This window comes from Accipiter gentilis, chromosome 8, assembly GCF_929443795.1.
Source record: "Accipiter gentilis chromosome 8, bAccGen1.1, whole genome shotgun sequence".
Lineage (NCBI taxonomy): Eukaryota > Metazoa > Chordata > Aves > Accipitriformes > Accipitridae > Astur > Astur gentilis.
This window is the reverse complement of record NC_064887.1, coordinates 26852979-26870400: the sequence shown is the minus strand read 5'-3', so window position 1 is coordinate 26870400 and position 17422 is coordinate 26852979.

Here is a 17422-nt window from a genome sequence, read left to right as displayed (position 1 = left end):
CTTGCTACTTCTCCCCTATAAATGTAACTTTGGAACAGAACAGGCTCAAGTTCTCCCCTCTGCTCCCTATAAAGCTGGAATAAAATAACTACAAAAATATTGAATTTTTATAAATTTACAAAAATCCTGAAGGAAATTGACTAAATAAAACAAAATTTATTAAAAAAACCCAACCAACCAACCCCCCCCCCCCAAACAAACAACAAATTTGAACATCCTGTCTTTGAAATACATGATAAAGTTTTCCTTTACATTTCTCATGAAGTAGTTTTCAGAACCAAAATAAACCTTTGCAAACTAATTCATTTGCTCTATCTCTTGTATTAAAGAAAAAAAAAAAAAAATCTCTATACACCCAACCTCAGCTGAATACTATGTAGCTATTACTTACACATTTTATATGCATCTGTACTGACAAGATTAACATGTATCTCACATTTAGCAATTATTGCCATTCCAAATCCGTGATCATGTGCTGCTGCTAAGGGCAGTCTATGGTTTGTTTTCTCACTGAGTGGCTTTTGCACCCACTTACAGGTCTCAGGACATTAAGGATTGCTCCTAAAAAAAAAAAAGGCACGCAACAAGTGCAGGAAGAGTCCTATGCAGGTAACAGCAGGCAGCAGCATGCACAGTTACGTTCATGTATATTTTCAAAGAGCTCAGTTAAAATTAAGTAAATGGAGTTTAAAATATTCCCAGCAGCTTCTGTGCAGATGTGACAACATTTGTTGCTTCAAAACCTGGGTTCAACCCTTTTTGTTGTTGTTTTTTCAACCAGGCACCAGATTTTCAACAGAAGTGTGCATGCCAGAACATTACAGCCAAAACCCCCAAAGATTTCAACTTAGAAATGCTGCCACAACACATCAACATCTTTGCCTTGATTATTTTCATATTCTCCTGGTGGACGAATCTAGTACATTTTTAAAGGACTTGGCTGAAGAGGCAACCTGACTCACAGAGGAAGCTACTGAGCAGCCATGACTGTAAAACAGGAAAAATAAAAAGAAATGTACTCCTTTTCAGACAAATTTTTAAGCAGTTAATTTTTACATGATAATCTATGAAAAATTAATCAAGCAGAGCTTTGTCTATATTAAGACAAAGATTTTTCAGTTGTGTTCACAGCATGTTTGCTATTTTTCTTCAAAAAACTTTCATTAGTGATCAAGATAAATTTTATGTTAAAAATTATTGACATGTTAAAAAAAAACCTGTCTGGGAGCCATAAAACTAGTTTAGCTTGCAGTCAGCTGCACTTCATCTTACTCTAAACAAAGTTTTAGGTCAAACTGGATATCATCTCCTGAACATGTTTCTTATCCATGCCATGCAGAGAGATCTGGATTGACAATACTGGCAGATTTCAGTACAGTGACAGCATCACTGCCACTTTACAAGCCGCTTTAATAGCCACATTCTCTCTGAGCTACACTCCAAGGCCAGTGAGGAGGATCAGTCAAGGCAGAGTGCAGCAACCCATCTATAAAAAGTGCTGCTGGTGGGACCAAACTATACCTAAACTGCATTAGCATGTGTTTTATTTCCCAAACTTTTTCCCATGATTTAAACTGTTGGTCTATGTTAGAAACCTGAACTAGATCATTCCAGTTCATCTTAAGAGAGCCTCTGCTCTCATGCAATACCATGGCAGCCCTCAAGTATCCAAGACAGCATTCCAAAAAGTCAACACAATGAACCTACATGTCTTTGAAGACTCCCTTGTAAAATTTAACATGCTATAAATTTTTTTTAAAAAACCTTGACCTTCCAGTGTAAACAATTTAGGACATTCTAGGTAAGCATTCTAGCAAGTATTACAAAGACAACTTTTACCCCAAAATAATTTTCACTTATTCTCCCTTTGGTGTAGTTTGAGTCATCTCTTAATTCCCTTACATGTAGAGAAAGTGTCGTTGCCGACATGGATGAATCAGTTACACTGTCGGAAGATAAAAACCCCGTGTATTATTATAGTGTAAAGTAGTAATTCAGTTATTAAGCAGTCATACAGAGGACAATGCCCTTAACAGAATTACTTCAGTTTTATAAAACCCAGTACAGAAAGCAGATTGCAACTTTTCTTAAATAAAATCTTCTACAATAAAATCATCTGAATCCAGAAATAGGATCATTTTCTTCTGGATCTGGCCATTAGGGCCTGTACCCATAATATTTAGCACTAAGTGCCTGTTATTATAGCACATGCCTTAACATTAAGAGATACAAGCAGGGTGGTGGTGTTAATTATTATTATCTTATTGAATTACCTTTGAAGAATTTTCAAGAAGTTCCACTAGCTGCCTAAAGCAATGAATAAGGTAATTTTATTACCATCTCTAAGTTGGTTTTTTTTTTATGATATCTTTCTCTTAGTACCTAGGAATTAAAAACATAGCAGAACTAGGTAGAAATACAGTGATTGGTCAGCTGTTACAAGGAGGAGATACCAAGCACTCTAATACAAACACTGACATTTAGGATGAAACACCCCTACCATTGTCTCCAGTACTTTCATTCTTAAAGTCACTCTGATAATGAAAGACCAGTTATGCTGCCAGTAGCTTTTAGTCCTGGTTGAGCATAATTCAGAAGTTCCTATAAAAAGCATATTGAGAATATTGGTGGTTGGGAAGAAAAGTTATCTGCAGTGATGATATGCATCATCCATTGTCTGTTTATCTGTTTCATTATAGTAATCCTTCAAAAGACCTTGTTTTGCAGTGTCAGGGGCAGGCAGAAAATAAAGAGACTTCTGGTAAACTCAGTAGAGCTTTGAAACCTCAGCGTCTGTAATGACAGCCAGATCCTTGCATGGTCCTAGAAGAACCATATATTAAACCATGCAGTAAAAATATGGACTTGTCTTTTATCTGAATATTTAAAGGAGAAAAACACAAAGACTCCAAGTCCCTATTCCTGATACCACGCTGAACTGTTACTACTAGACATGAGGAAAATGTATCAGAATCCATCAGAAAGACCATGCCAACTCGCAGAAAAGAATTAAGAGGTAGCAAAAATTAATTTCCAAAGAAATTGTACCTTTCAAAAATTTACATGAATTTAGGGCATTGTATAAGCAGAATTAAAGGACAGCATTAACCCCAAACATGACCAAATATATGAAATAATATGGCACAAGATAAAATAACATCATACTACTAAGTGATGAGAGATTAATGCTACGCAGAGTCCATCTAATCTTTATTACTAGTGACAGATCTCAATTGCAACTATAAAATTCCACTGAGCTCCATAGCTCTGTTTCTCCACATACACATGGACAGAATCAGTCTGCTAAGAGAAAAGCTCAAAAAATCAAAATGTTCACTAACCACTCTGCCATCCACCATCCTTTGTATGCAAAAAGTACTAAGATTCAAGGTCATTAAATCTACACTGTATTTCATGCACCAAGAACACTATCAACTTTAATTTGCTACTTCTGTGGATTTTTCTAAGGAATTCAGTGAGAATTGCTTTAGCATGAACTATTATGTCTGGAGCCTTCTATATAATAACCCAAACAATTGCTGATAAACAATCATGCATTAGAAAAATCTGTCTTTATCTACTCCAGAGCCCCAAATTGTAACAAAAAATTCATTTTACAGCAAGTAATCAAGAGCTGAGAGTGGGATAGGACTAACTACTAGGTCTCGGGGAACAAGTAAGATTTTAGATTTTCCAACTACTCTGTGAAGTGTTTTTAAAATCAATTTTTAAAGTTAAATTCTAAATAGAAAAAGGATATAAAAACATACAAAAAAATCATGAAAATGAATTAGTTGTCTTTGCAGTCACTTGAGATCTCCCAAATCAGAAAGTTATATTAAATACTGTAATATAATTAATTTACATGTAATTTAACATAGTTAATTTAATGTAATTTAATGTAATTAAAATATTAGAGCTTAAGTAAATAGTGACAAATCACAAGTTTACTTATAATTACTCAGTAATTACTCTTATTTATAAAACAAGTAGTAGTTGATTTAAGGGTGGATGTAAGTGTAAGGCGAAAACACAGAAAGCAGAAATTCAGCTTTAGATACTTCTTACACATAGGTATAACACTTGAGGACCTATTTTCACTCAGGTCTCCACTGTTTTCAAGGAGATTATAATTCAGCAAAAGTGCTGAACCACTTCATGGTCACACTTTTTACTGAGAAAAATCTCAGTAAGAGAACGTACATTTTATTTGGAAAGAGTAAGAACCAAGGTCATCTTGATCACAGATGGTAGAAGTTAAGAACAGAAAGTATTTGGCTAGCAAATCCCCTTACCAATGTGCATCTTTTTAAAGTACAAGCAAATCATGTTGAGCCAATGTAACCTTTAAATATGAAGAACCTTCATAACTTAGATTAAAACCTCACTTTGAAATAATGGGAAAACAATCTCTTCTCACTTACCCATCTTCTTTTACTGCAAAAGTATATTCATGTACTTAAGCAAGCAACTGATTTTGCACCTATGCTTGGGTTTTAACTGTGACAGATAAGAACAATTTTCCTATTGGGGCAAGAGCTATGGAATTTAAGTTGTAAGTGAGATAGAGGATGAAATTCTTGTCCTTTTGTTATGATTGTGTAACTGGATGTCAGAGCTGTACCTGTGTGCACACCCAGTGCACTTAATTCCCTGGATGGTCCAGAAGCTCCCCAGCTAGTCATCTACACTGGTGAGAATAGACCAGCTGGAGACAAGACCGAACTCCTACCTGCCCTCAGGACAAAGGATTTGAGTAACTGCTACAAGGAGGTCTCCAGGAGGGACTTTTGGAAAGTACTGAGTGTGCTACCCTACGCAAAAAATTCAACAACTTAGGAGTTTCTTTAAACAAACATTCTGCCCATGAGTGCCTGACATGATCCAGAAGGAAAAATTGAATTATTTTCATCTTTGCACTTCTGCAGCAAAAGAAAAGAGAGAAAAACCTCCTCTTTGAGCTGATACTGAAAACTTTGAGTCCTTCAAAATATCTTGCCAAGTCCTTTAATATAATTGTTCTCCAGGAAACACAATATGTCTCTGAAGAAGGGCCATGAAGGGTTTCCATGCCCAAAACGGAATTTTTCCAACTATACCAGTTGCTAATAAAAGATATTGCCTCAGTCAACAATTCTTGTCATGCCTACATTCTTAGACTGCCAGGGTTATACCAAAGCACCATTAAAAACACTTTTCATAGTAGATCTAGAAAAGAATTTCTATGTTATTGAAGTAGGGGTGTGAAACCATTTTCTAGATAGGTTTCCTTCTCTCAAATTAGGATGGTAATTCAATACAGTAGAACCAGCTGTTGTACTGATAAAAATAACTTCCAAAAATGTGTGACAAAATAGACAAAAGCCTCAAAAATTTAAATTAAATGATCTTTTGTGGTTTTGTTTGTTTTAAGCACACATACACTAAAAGCTTTACCTCTTTTGTTATAATTTAGGGTCATTGAACAGCTGGAATTCTGCTTTGCGAATTCTACTTTAAATATGCAGGTCCCAAGCAGTCTTTTTTCACATAGAATTTAAGCAATAATATACTAAATATATCAGACAGGAAAGGAAGTTCATGAGCCTTATTAGTAATTCCTAAAAAGAATAAAAATCTGTAGCTTTTTTTTTTTTTTTTAGCATTAAGTTTTACATTCATGAAATTGAGAAGCTACAAGGACTGGTGAAACTGAGCAGACAAATACCTTAATACCACCAGCTCCAGCTCCCACCTGAGTTCTGACTTGAAACACAATTGGTTTTTTTCCCAAATCAAGAGCAGAGGCTGACAATTTCACTATATAGAAATTTTTTTATGCTGATTAGATCAAGACTGCAAGATGACTAAGAATTATTATGAGAAATTACAAAGACAAAGCAAGCAAAAAAAACCCCTCAAACCTACTCTGGTATCTCAACATAGAGTCTTAATATTCCAGATGATTGTCTATCTTATCTCATTCAGATTACTGAACCAAGATTTCATAAGCATGATTACATTAGTATAGAGACACAGTTTGAAGTGATGACATAAAAAAAATGAATGCTAGTTCATATTTCTGCCAAGTTTCCTCTTATGAATTCAAGAACTTAGCATTCTTGCATGAATCAGTTTTAGACCTCCAGAAGGTCACATATTACCCGTGATGTAACTCTGTTTTCCAGTTAATAAATGTGTCAGTATATTGACTTTCAAGCATAATATTAATACCATATTTTACTTAAGGTATTACTGAAATGTGTAGGCAAAACTACACTGTCGGTTCTTTCTTTACAATATAACTTGTTTTAGTTGGAATCTGCTCATTGGATCCCTAGCTTGATTTTAAGAACCTAATTCTACTTTAAGTTTGTGAAAAATCTACAACACATGTTTAAGAAAAGTGTAACTGAGTTTCTGAAGTAGAACTTTTATAATATTGTTATGATGACACTTTAAATCACATACATAAGTCCACTTTCCTGCTGCTTCCTTTACTTCAGGATTTCAATCAGCATTTAGAATTTAAAAGTGGAGAGAGATCTTCAAACCTAAACTTGAAGAGTGGACTAAATTCAAAAGGAGAATTTGAATTCCAAGTGCACCAAAGATTTTGTATTTTTTTTACTACTTTTTTTTTTTTTTTTTTTTTTTTTACAATGGCTGCAAATAAATTCTGTTGAAAACAACAGTTGTTAACAATGTGTTTCCTAAAGAACAGTGGCCAGAAATGTACTTTGACTAATTCACCTCTTTATGGAAGGCTAAAATATGCTAAATAAACATCTATTTGAGGTGACATCAAATGATATAATAATAAGGAAAAAGAATTATTTCTATATATTTCTATCATGTATTTCTACAGCTGTAGTATTTCTCCACAAAATAAACCACAAACCAAACCGGCCATTTTTTTTCTCCTCCTTCAGCTTATGGATAGATGTCAAATATGGTTAACCTTCATTGATCTTCAGCAAAAAAAGATTGAGTTTAAATAAAGGTCAACTAAAAAAATCCACAAGAGGGAACACAAGCATTAGCACACAAGAAGTAACAAAAAGAAGCAGTGACTGAAGAAATTGAAAAATTAGCATCTCACTAGATCCTTTTTTAATTTATAGTCAATTTATAAATATCATCAAGGAATTTTATTATAAAACTTACAGAGCAAAATCATACAATTTAGGTTTCAGAGATATGACTAGACTTTGATTTTTACAAACCCATCTTTCCAATAAAAAAGAAAAATATTCTTAATTGGCACTTTAAAACCTCTGTTTGTACAGATCTTTAATAATCCTTCATGAAACACAAATGACATCTTTATGTAAGGGTAAGAGAGCACATTTTAAAAAATGACTTTCCAAAGTTACAATATGATACTATTATAAGAGTAAATTTAGTGTGCTGAATACTTGGAGAGAAAAACAATTCTTTAGTTTCACATTATTGGTGAGCCTCTTGCTCCAGTAGCTCTAATTTGCAATTGACGTGAATCAAAATAATCATATTTCCAAAAGTTTAATTGAACACACTACCTGAAACTTGACTTATTGTCCTATGCATCTTCTACTCCTTTGATAAAACTCTAGAAAGAGCTTTTACAAATTGTTACTTTCTATTTAATGCCACCCTAAGAACTGTCACACTGAATTTACATTAAATTTTCTGGGTATGCTATTACAGCTGTAGCATACCAAATGCCAATATTACTAGCACTGCAAGATTAGGTTCCTTCAGGATTACTTCAGTCAGAAAACACCATGCCTTTCTGTATCCATCACACTTGCCAGCATAATTTTTTTATCTTCCTCAGTCCAAACTGGACTTCATGATGAACACCAACATACCTTTTCAAAATCAACGTAATTTCTAACTGTGCTGCCACAAGATCAGTCTCAGATTATTATTTCTCAGAAATATCCATCTTCCTCTGTAACTATTTTTTATCAAATTACCTGAATGCTTCACAACATCTGATGCATATATCCTCTATACTACAAATGCATTCTTTTTTGTTCCTTGACTTCAGGGTGGGACAGAGATGTTAAGCACTAGATCTAATAAAAAAAATGCCTATAAAACAAGGGATGAAATTTAAGTATGTAAACAAAATCTAGATCCCTGAATGTGGTACAGAGGCTCTCAGTGGAGAGCAATGTACAAATATGGTGGAATTCAGTTTCAACTGCACCACAGATGCTGAGCTGCCTAAACATTGCATTTTGTTCAATAGCCAGCAAATAAGGACAGAGTGATGCCAAGTGTCCCACCTCTGAAGTATGAGGTAGTAACCCTCTCTAACTTAGATCTGCATGCCTACATTTCCTCTAAAACCAGACACCTATTCCTTCCTCCTCTTTTAAAAGACTGAAGGAAGGACCATTTACCTTTTTCACGTGACAGTACTAAGTCTAACAGAACACCTGTATAGGAAATAGGTGCACCAGAAATAATTTCCTGTGTTCTTCTAAGATACAAAAGCAAATATTTTCCTGTCATCTAGCATAACTTGGGTGAGGGTGATTTTCTGCTGAACCTAAAAACCAGACGACAAGCCAATGTAAAATTTTATTCGTATAAGGAAACACATTCATCCTGACATGCAGGGTTGGTTTGTTCTTGTAGTTTTGTTTGGGCAATTATAGAAAAACAGGAGGACAAAATACATTTATGCCTTTTTCCAGAGAGCCTCTACCACAGCAAGTGTGAAAAAAATACCTATTGAGTGTCTCCTGCTCTAGCCACGAAACATGGAATCTTCTATGCAGCTAAGTGGTCCTAAAGGAACACATTCAAATGGAGCACGTTATAGTTAGTCCCTTAATACTATATCAGAGGTAAGACTGATTGTAAGGGAGCTAGTTTGGTTTTCTCACTGGCACCCAGGTTCTCACACTCAGGCTGCTAGACAGGACAATTTCTTTGTAATTTTCAATGTGTCCTTGCTAAGACCAATGCCAACATTTCTCTCAAACCCAGCAGAAGGATGACTGGTATAGCCCTGTAAAATGACTTTTGCCATAGCCAGTAGAAGGCCATAGGTTCGCATTGTCCCGGAGAGCAGGGCCCCAGGAGCTGACTGGGCTTGTGTTGACCAGAGCTGGTTGGTGCTTGTTGCCCTGTGTCCAGTGGCCTTGTGTCCACGGCCTCCCTGGCTGTAGCTTCAGCTCTGTGAGTGGCAGAGCTGGGAAAGGACCAGCAGCTGGGTGTCAGTGGGTGACAACCCACAGCCTGGTGTCAGCTGAAACAGGCACACAGACAGCTGCCAGGCTGGGGCTGGGATCCACTGGGAAGGCAGAGAGTGAGAAGAAAATGGATAAACACACGTAGCCAAGACTGAAGCGGACCTCCACCCTCCCCAGTGTACATTACATGTTTTTAACAGACTACTTACTTTGGAGATGTAGATTCTTGTATCGGGAAACCAATGAAAGCAAGTCAGGAAATATTTGGTTTGGTTTTCCCATGTCTCCTGGGAAAAAAAAAAGAAGGAAAATAAGTGAGTTTCATTTTAAATGTCTGGTCTGTATTCAGACTCTATTTTCTATTCAAAGAACATGAAGTATAACAAGGAGTGAGGGGGAGACCTACAGTATGCCTTTGCACTTCAACTTGGTTTCCATTCAAAAGTTACTTGAGAGGAAACCTGAGACTCCTAAATGCCCAAAGTTACCCAGAGACATCACTGTTGGAATGTGCCATTCTCTTCCTAACAATCAACTAGGGCAACTTCAAACTTCCAAGTAGTTTTTTAAAAGCTTCTGTAACAAACACTATACTGGCTTGAAAGAGATGCTGTTCAAAATCACAGGAGGATTGGTCAGAACTGGTGTCGTCCTGACTTTGCAACAGTTCACCCTTTCAATGCAAGGTGTGCCATGTGGACCTAATATCTTCTCATCACTAGATCAGATGCTAAGACACATCTGACATAGCAATTTCTTTATCTCTGGATTGTTATTAGCTTACCATAATAAAAGTGAGAATTATGGTATGTCTGGTATCTTAACGATACATTAAAATGATACAAATGTCTTCTTTTTCATAAGAAGTGTCAATCATATTTATCAGATATTCTGAACACAACAACATTTGTGTCATTGTGCCATTATGATAACGAGGTGCTATATTACCACTGAGTGTTGAAAAACTCTGGTAACACTGTAGAAAAGATTTACAACAAGGAATTTTCATCCAAATAATACTGTCTTACTAGGCTTTTGACAGCTGCACTGTTATGACTCTGCAAAGACAGTTAATCGTGTGTTGCTCTTACCCATAAAATATAGCAATTGAAATTTACAAATGTGACATAATTATTCTAAATTTATGCTTCTTATTTTGACACTCTAATGATTTGTCAAATTTTAATCTGGGAGTGCCCAGTTACCTTTGGTGGAGGTAGGACAAAGGAGATGAGTTTCTGTATTTTAATCCAGAGTGGCTCAGTGGGCAAGGGCCCAGCCATCATCCAGGCACTACCTGAAGGAGTTGCCCATGCAGCCAGGGGGAGAAGGGTTGTTGTGGCTATCGCTTGATGCGTGAGAGCTGTTTATGTAGTTGGCAACAGTAAATTGTCCTGCTAAACCAAATTCCTTGTGAACTTAAAATACAGTGTACTTCCAAATGACTCAAAAGCCCTGTTCTGTTAATTAAGAGCTACAGACCAACATAATGTGTTAACTTAGCGTTGGACAATTAGCTTTACATTATTATACAAATGGAACTGTGTTAAATAACTGAGAAGAGTACAGTATTTTGTGGTACACTGACACCCTGATCTATTTTCAGTGATCCTGGTATAATATTGCATTCAGTGAATTTACAGTAGATTTATGCTGGTGTGAATTAAGATCACAATTTGGACTTTGAGGTTTAATCTACCTTGTTTTGTGTGCATGTCTCATTATAACTGAGCATAAACTGTTATTAAATTATTTCTATTATACAGTACTGATTAAAATGCCTGGATTTTAGTTACAGATTTTTACTATGTTGCATTCCTCTGAAAGTATTAAATAATTATTCATGCTCACACTTGAGAAAACTATGTTCAAAATAAGAGAAGGAACATTCAGAGAGGGGTAATTTCTCACTGTAATTTAACTATGGTACTTGGTTTCATTTCCTTGAGCCTCATCCTATGCCTACTAACACAAACTGATCATCCTTGAAAGTAGAACTAATGAGTTCTTTTCAATGTTTAAAAATGTTACACAAATATTTCACTTTTTTTTCCCCACTAAAAATCAAATTGTGTCATGACTGTTACTCAAAGCTTAGATAAAAAAAATAAAGTTCTAGCTACCTAAGATTTAGTGTTATAGAACTGTTAGCATTTTAGAGTTTGAAATTGTGAAACACATTACCTAGTTTTTAAAATCACATTTTATTAGTGTAATTTTATAAGCTTTCTACTATCACTAAGAAAAAGATCTTTCTGCTATAGGATAAGTTCAAATAAAGCTTCCAGCCATGGGCTGGGATTTTTACGGAAGTAGCTCATCTTCTAAAGAAGCAGAGGAAAGACATATTTCATTTCACAATGTTGCAAATCTCTGGCAGGTACTCCTGACCTAAAATACAGTGGCTTAAATAAAAATAAAGAAATAAAGATAATATAAGCAATTCTTCCATTCATTTGCAACCTTTAGGAAATGTAGTCATCATTAATTCCCAGGCAGATCTTTAGTTGTTTTCAATTATATCTACTGAGTGTGTCTCAGAAGTCAGGATCCTGGTCCTGCCCAAGGCTGGAAAGTGATGGTCTGGGAGGCTGTTCACAGGCACACAGTGGCAGCACTGCAACTCAGTTTCCCTAGCAAGATACCAGGTCCCACATTCTCACTCAGTCTCAAATTCTGTCCACAGCATAGATCAAATTATCTTACAAAAGAGAAAAAAGGAAGAAAGAACTAATACCCAAGGTTAAACTTCTCCATCGGTATTGGCCACATACGCAAACTAGTAGATGTTGAAAAATTATGAGATCCAGCATCTTCAAACTCTTTCTTAAAGCTATATCGGTACTTCGGCCATATACTACTGTCCCTTCCCATAACACTGCCTCAGCATAGAGCACCTGGCTCTGGGCCTGTCACCTTCGCTGGCAGTACCCTGCCACACGCTGTCAAATAGTGGGAGTTTCTTTTTAGCTGGGGAGCTAGTGAGGGAATTGTTAGTGCTGAGGATCTACACAGCACAGAGGGTTTGAGGTTTACTCACAAATAGTCAATTTCTAGCACTGCTTATACTTGCCGCATAGTCCAATGCAGAATTTAGTCTTGGGTAAGCAACTCTTTCTGTCAAAAGTTCGTAACACTGTGAGTTGCCATGTGAGCTTTAACAAACCTTACCATCCAGGGACATATGCATCCTCAGAGCATTTGCTTGATGCACATGCAGTAAATGTGTAGGGATTGGCGCTCGGAAGATCTCGCGATGTACGGAAAGAGAAGGGTTAAAGGAGGCGGGATGACCGACAGACAGTATGTAAGGGCGTGACGCAGTTGAATAAACGCCATTTGCAGCATCCTCATATTGGTGTCAGTGCTCTGTGGCCCAGGGTATGGTGGACCCTGTGCCGAGTCCCACGGGGTGATCAGACGAATGTCTACATAAATGTTTGCTCAAACTGGGAGACATTCCAGGTGCTGCAAACACATATACTTATTGATCATTCCCTAGAAATCTATGGAGATGTAAATGTGAAAAAACATAGCTTACATTAGATCATATATTATGGTTTTGGATGCAGTCTCAAAGCCACAGAGCAGTAATTTTCTAAAAAACAAATCTACAGGAAAAATATGACTTACAGAAACCAGGGCTCAGTTGTCACAAGTAATCATGCCTATCCTCAGTGAGCAAAATTAACCATTGAATCAGGTATAACCTGAAAAACTGAATGTATGAAATATTGCTTCTAAAAAAATAACATCCAACTTTTGGAAACCAAAGAGAAAACAATACCAAAATCCAAGCAAAACTTTTTTTTTTTAATTATTTTTCACATGATCAATCAGAAAGACCAATCTCATGTTGTAGTTTTGATATAGTTGTCTTTATGAATAAAGAATATAACAGGTCATTTTTCCATAAACAAAGGAAAACTCAAAACAGCAGGCTTTTTCTTAATACTGTGCCTCTAACAGTCAGCAATGAGCCCCAAAACAGCCACCTTTTCCATCTTGTTTTGAAACATGACACTGATGATGTTAATTCCCTGTTACTCTATCTGCCTTTCAGAACTTCCTGTTCTTTTCCCTCATAAACACATGCATTTTTAATCAGCACCAAAATTACATGTTTATTTTATCAGTCTCCAGACCACACAGGTCAGCCTCAGTTCAACCCTGACACTTTCTATTCCGGACAAAACTCATGACAGTTTTCAGCTATCTTTTACAGACATGGATGCATATCTTTGTATACCTGTAACGAATGAAAAGGACCAATAAGTCCCTCTCCACTCCTGATGATACATACACTGGCCATTACATTTCCAAATCTTCCAATCAAGTGGAACTGAGGTTTCAGAAACATGTAGCAATACAGGCAGTTCAAGGAGTCATTCTTTCTGTTTGCTATCCCCTCCACAGCAAACTATTTCTCCGTCCATGCCCTGTTCTCGGTATGGCTCTGCAACTGATGGAATAACACAAAGACATGAACAAGCAGCCAGAGACTGGGGAAGGGACAGAAAGGAAAATCAGCAATGGGACATCCTCAGTTCAACATCACTGCCAAAGTTTTCCAGCTACAGCGTGGAGCATGAGCAGCATGCAGCACACTGACTACAGGAACAAGACATTAAACTTCCCACTACAAAGATTTAAAAAGCCAACTTGATATTGGCTTATACAATTTAGGGTAATTTTTATGTTTGAAACTATATCACATAGTAAAAAGCCTACCAAGGTCAAGCCCACAGAACAGTAGTTTCTCACCCTACATCCCCAACACTCAGTTATAGTCCCTCCTCACCAGCTGGGGAGTCCCACACACTACAAAACTCTTAGAGCAATGAACCAGTTTCTCCCCCTAGTTATGCATTAATAGAAAAGACTACATAGCAGAATATGAACCTGTAAGTCCATCCACACATCTAGATCAAAGCCAAGAGGTCGTTTATGTCACAAGTAATTCTTTAAATGCCTTAACTCTAATGGGTGAAGCACTACCAAGGTGATTTCAGCTAGACTACACAATACCTCCCATTTTAAATTAGGGTTGTTTTCCATATTAATTGAAGTGATAAAAAACATACAGAAAATTAGTATGTAACAAATCAGTAATAGAATCCAAGCTTACAAATATTCCAAAATAACTAAGGGTTGGGGTCCCCCCCCCCCCAATAGACTTCACCAGAAGGTGAGAAGGAAAATTAAATATATGCAAATGTATCCAGCTTTCAAAAACAAGAGCAAGAATATATTGTTCCCTCTTCTGTTTCTGTGTATTAAGGATATGTACTGACTTTATGGAATTACTCCAGCAAGCTGTGAATGATGATGCATGAAATAAAAAAATCTCAGTCCAGTGCACAGGAAGAATACAGAGAACAGTAGGCTGTCAACAATACACTTTTTAGAGGAGAATAGATATATACCACATCTTCCTTGGATGCAACTGTGCTGAATTCTCATGGTATCATATGTGTAAGTAGGGGGCACTTCCAGGTACCTGACAGACAAACAGATTCAATTCTGTAAGAAAGCACTGAATAATTAATGCAAAATTCATTTTTTATCTAATTGAGCAATATTTTCTGTCTCAGTTGCAGGCAGTTGTAAATAGAGTCAGATGGAGGCTTACCAAAATTATGCATGATAGCCTTCCGTTAGATTACTGGTCAGAACAAAACAGTTATTCATCAACTATATTCCATGCACCTCTGTTTTATTCATCTGTTTGATTGCAAGAACAGGCAAATTCCAGATAACACAGACAAATTAATAAACCCTCTTTGCAAATCCCCAGCCACTGGCTACAGTCTCAGTCATGATACAAAGCCCCATCTTGTCTAAAAAAACAGTTCTTCAAGAAGATTAAACTTTTCATGACCCAGGCTCACAGAATACATGTTGCAGAAGACAAAGAAAAGAGCTTTGGATGAACTTCAAAGCAGTAGCCTCAAATTCCAAGAAGTACAACACATTCACTCCTACAGGTCAACTCTTCAAGAAGATTACATATTACTAAACAAAAATTAAAAAGAAATCCACCCATGCCTATATAAGATGACAGATTCCAAAGCAAAGACACTGAAAGAGGCACACCAGTGGTTTAATTCAGTAAGGGAAGATTTGTCTTCCCTTTGCCTTTTTTTGGAGCATAATGTATTCTAGAGATACAGTTGATTCTCTAATAACATGGGCCTTCAGCACAGCTGATCTTTATGAAGGCTGCCTAACAGGGTATGTGAGGGTTCCCTATATATCCACATTACAGGTACACTTGAGAGTGCTGGACCTTGAATCTCCATGTGATTAGATGCAGGTTAAAGTAGCTGACAGAAGAGGTACATTTCCAATTTAGTTTGGAAGGCAATACACAGGGAAGTCCACTGACTGAACATAAACATTTACTTTAGGAGGAAAATTTTCTTTCTTCTCTTACTGCTTGAGCATTTGGAAAGAAGACAATCTTCCGAATACTTTCAACAATACATGCTAAGTACAATCACAGACATCATGAGGGTACAGTGCACACACATGTAACTACAGATCCAACTATCTTGTGTAAGGGAGCATAAAGCTAATCAGCATCTCATTCAGTGTGCAAACCTCTGCTGGTGATGTGTAATAAGACACAAATAAATAGCACTGCTTGAAAAGCCAGGCAGATGATTACCACTACAACAAATGTTTCCTATTATTTCCATGCAGTACACAAAAAACTAGTTGAAGTAATTTAAAAAAAATAAAAATTATTATTAGCCTACATAAGAACACAGACAACAGCAATGAAAAAGGGCTCTAACTTCTAAAACTGTTTGCTTCTTTATTCTGTATAATAAACAGTTTCTGAAATTCCCACAGCATTTTTGCCATGCTTGCAAATCATATAAGGTATCACTTCTTGGAAAATTTGCCAACAAAGTTCAAAGACACAAAACTCTGTTTCAGTAGAATAAGTCCAGTCTGAACTTTGTGTGAGAAGAAAACTAGTTATCAGTTACAGGTCCCATTTAAGACAAAACCTGGGGGATGAACAAGCTCAAAGTCATTGAAAAGATACACATTTAACCAAACAAGTTCTAGAGAGGAGTCTTTAAGAATATTTTTAAGCAAAATTATTTCCCTAATATGCATCAGTACATTACTGGTAAATAAAACTTTTATGTACAAAATGCTGTCCCATTAAAAATATTTCTATAGCATTAAAATAACAGTCCTTTCTCTCTTGGCTGAGATTGATGAGAAAGTATTCTGCCTGATGGTCTTGAACATTACTGTGTAACTCCATCCAGCTTCCCTTCACATTATCCATCAGTCTGTTTTTATAGATCTGTTGAAGATGCTAGAGCAGAACCTGAAGTTGAAACCTATCTGCTGCATTTTTTTTCCTTCAAAAAGCTGCTAGAGAGTGTCTGCCAGAAGGCAGAGTTTGCTAAAAATCTTATCAAATGAGATAAATGAATACTGCCTATGAGTTTCAGATTTCATCTAAATGCCATATAGCTAAGCATGTACAAGATAAGCATTGGAGAGAATAACATGGTTTCCTCCATCCACACTCACACTACTGGGACTTACGAGACATATTTAGGGCCAAGTGGACAAGACTTGAAATATGAGCTTAAATATTTTGTACACTTGATGGAATAATCTTTTATAAAAATGTAGAAACACAAGCATCAGATGGAGAGGCAATATTCTACTGCCAATTCTTCCACCAACCCCTGACATACCTTGAGAGAGGAATACAATTGATTTATACCAAGCACTGAGAAAGTGAGAGGACAAATCCTGTATCCCTATTTAGTACATAATCAGCATTAGAAAAGAAAATGTAATTGAAGCAGGGTAACCGAACCATTAAAAAACTGCTAGGAAAGACTTGTTATAACTTCACCAAGAGTAACTGAAATACACAGTTCAGGGTTTAGCTGATACCTATTTCTGCATAAGGAACCAACTGTGTTCTTTGCAAACACACTCTCGCTGAAGAAGTTGTCCTTGCTTGATGACCAAGAGATAGTAGTACCTCCTATCTTCAGTAACATCTTAGTAATGGCATATGGACACATTTCAGTCATGTCTCGATGGAGATATGCTTATTTAATGCTACTAAAGCATTAGACATAGCACATGACATCTAATCTTACATTACCAGAACAAAATTAAATATTCTACTATGTTTTTTTTTTTTGTTTGGGGTTCATGTGTGGTTTGTTGGGGTTTGTTTTGGGGATTTTTTTGTTGGCACTAGT